A 3,278-nucleotide genomic window follows, 5' to 3' on the forward strand; every position below is an offset into this window, starting at 1 on the left:
TGTCCTGCCCACAATGTGCAGACACTACTCTGGATATGAACCACTATGTTCTAAGAAGCATTCCATCTGGGTGTTGTATATGGCAAACACAGCCTCAGACGGCCATTACTAGGGCAGGACTTCCAGAATAGCTGAGCAAGAAGTTCACCAAATCCTCATCCCAAAAAGCAAAAATAAAACTGGATAAAACTGTCAAAAATAAACATTTCAGGAATCCGGAAATTGACCAAAAACAAAACAAAAAAATGAGAAGCATTTATTCACGAAAAATGATTGAGTCTTGGTAAGAATAGAGAGGGATTGTTATTTTTGTCCAAAACTGTTTCATGCTGTTCCACCCAGCTTCATGCCACTGTAGTTCTATCAGGGCAGGGCAGGCCTTGAGGACCAGCAGCTCCATGGCTGGAAGGGCTAATGCGATATGGAATGGAGGATGGAAAAACCCATGGTTGAAAACAATAGCAATCTTGGGGATAAACAATCAGAAAAAAACAAAATCATAAGTAGCCTGGAATTGCCCTACTGGCTGGGCCAGTAGGCAATCATATCAGCAGAAGAGCAAGAAATTTATCAGCAAGATCCAGAGATCCAGACAGCCAGAGTGGGCCTCGGTAAGCTCCCACATAACCCTAGGTTATGGAAGTATGGAAGTCAGCATGTGTACCATGGCTGTGCTTACACTTAGGAAAGACTGAAGAGGGTCTTAGTGAGCTACTTGTCGCTGAATGAATGTGAGACTCTAAAAGCACAGAAAGTAAAGACTGACAGACTTGCAAACTGCCTAAACTTTGAATGCCATTTTCCAAACCATACACAGATCCATCAGCATACGGTAAAAGCCTTATTGGCTCAAGGAGTTTAAATCTTTGGCTGACCTTTATGCTATACTGACCCAGACATGACTCCAAAAAACACAGGCTTAAAAATAAGATCAAGATTTTGTTTAATTGAGTGGAGACATCAGTGGCTGCACACTGCTGGAGAGATAGGCAGTATATAGTTATTTCAGTAAATAAATAACAATAATAGCAAATAACAAATAAATAACAAAAATAGCAACAACAAAACCCGGGGAGAGAGGAATCAGAGTCCAGAGTTGCTACAATATATTATCAAAACTGTCCAGCTTTCAATAAAAAGTTATGAGACATGCAAAAAATAAAAACAAAAACAGGACAGTGTGACTCATACACAAGAACAAAAAAGAGCAGGCAATAGAAACCCTCTGAAAGACCCCAGGTGATGGACTTACCAGACAAAGACTTCAAAGTAGGTGTTATTAACATGTCCCCAAAATACAAAGGAAACCCCCTTTAAAGAATCAAAAGAAAATATGGTTCCCAAGAAAAAATAATAATGTTTGAAGTGAGAGATATCCCAGTTACACTGATTTGACCATTACACATTGTATGCTTGTATCAAAATATCACAGGTACCCCATAAATATGTACAATTATTATATTACAATAGAAATGTAAAAGACAAAAAAGAAAATATAACAATGACTCATCAAATACAGAATATCAAAGAGAAATTATTTTTAAATGACCATTCTTAAAATCTAGAGTTAAGAGAATGATAACAGAAATAAAAAATACACAAAGGGGCTCAACAAGAGATTTAAGTGGCAAAAGAAGGAATCAGCAAATTTGAAGGTAAATCCCAAGAAACTGTCCAACCTGAAGAATGGAAAGAAAAACTAATGAAGAAATATTAGCAGAGCCTGAGAGACCTGTGAGATACAATTAAGTATTCCAACATATGTGTACTGGGAGTTCAAAAAGAAGAAAAGAGAAAGAGGCAAAAAAATGAAGACATAATGACCCAAACTTCCTCAAATGGATTAAAAACATTAATCCACACACCCAAGAAGCATAATTAATTCCGAGTAAGATGAACTAGAAGACATTTACAGAGACACATCATAGCCAAGATGTTGAAAGGCAAAGACAGAGAAAATCTTGAAAGTAGAAAGAGAAAAGCAATTCATCACAGACAAGTGGAAAGGAGAGCTTGATTGATTAGCAACTGATTTCTCTTCAGAAATAATGGAGGCTCAGAATGCAGTGGAATGACATATTCAAAGTATTGAAAGAAAAAAAACTGTCAACCAAGAATCCCATATCTAGCAAAACTATATTTCAAAACTGAAGGCAAAACAAAGACATTTCCAGGTAAACATGATCTCTCTTACAAAGAATACTAAATGAAATTCCTCAGGATGAAAGAAAATAACACTAGACAGTAATTCAAATTCACACAAAAAATACAGAGCATGAGTAAAAGTAACTATGTATTTAAATATAAGAAACTTTAGAAAGGTAGTTTCTCTCTTCTCTTAATTTATTTAGAAGACAATTGTACAAAAGAATAATTATAAAAATTTTCCTGTTGGAAATATGTCAGAGAAGTAATATTTATAAATAATAATATCACAAAGGAGGAGGGATAGAATAGAACTATATTGAAGCAAAATTTCTGTATTTCACTGGGATTAAGTTAGTATTACCTGAAATACATCGTTTTTAGTTTAGAAACATACTGTACTTCCTCCAGAAGAACAACTAAAAAAAGTATTCCCAAAAATATAATTAAAAACTATTTAAAAAGGAATTTAAATAACACACTAAAAAAAAGTATTTAGGACAAAAACAGCAGTAAAGAAGGCATAGAGGAACAAAAGGGCATGAGACAAATAGAAAACAAATTGAAAATATGAGATTAAATACAAATATATCAATAACCACATTAAAAATCAAATGATTGTGCTCACTTCAGCAGCACATACACTAAAATATCAATGATGCAAAGAAGATTAGCATGACTTCTGTGCAAGAATGACATGCAAATTCATGAAGTGTTCCACATACTTCTGAGTTTAAAAAAAAAGGCTAATCCCAAAGGGTTACATAATGCATAGTCCTCTTTATATAACATTTTTGAAATGACAAAATTTTAAAAGTAGAGGTCAGATTAGTGGTTTCCACAGATTAGGGATGGGGCAGCAGTGGGGGTGGCAGGGATATGGATATAGTTGTGAAAGGGAAACATGAGTGATACTTGTGTTGTTGGAACTGTTCAGTACCTTGCCTGTGGTGGTGGATACACTATCCTACACAGGTGATAACATTACATAGAACTTAATAAACCCCCTCACCCACAGACACACACACACACACATACACAAACGATTACAAATGAAGCTGGGGAAATAGAAATAAGAGCTACAGATTATACCACTGACAATATCCAAATTGTAATATTATACTATAGTTTTG

The 3,278-nt window shown here is 35.0% G+C and overlaps 1 non-coding gene across 1 annotated transcript; it reads left to right on the top strand.

The window, feature by feature from the left end:
• Positions 1–2,765: 2,765 nt before the first annotated feature.
• On the top strand, positions 2,766–2,872 carry LOC111536443. The gene has a single exon (XR_002729733.1). It is a non-coding gene; the product is annotated as a U6 spliceosomal RNA (small nuclear RNA).
• Positions 2,873–3,278: the final 406 nt, after the last annotated feature.

This window comes from Piliocolobus tephrosceles, chromosome 12 (genome assembly GCF_002776525.5).
Source record: "Piliocolobus tephrosceles isolate RC106 chromosome 12, ASM277652v3, whole genome shotgun sequence".
NCBI lineage: Eukaryota > Metazoa > Chordata > Mammalia > Primates > Cercopithecidae > Piliocolobus > Piliocolobus tephrosceles.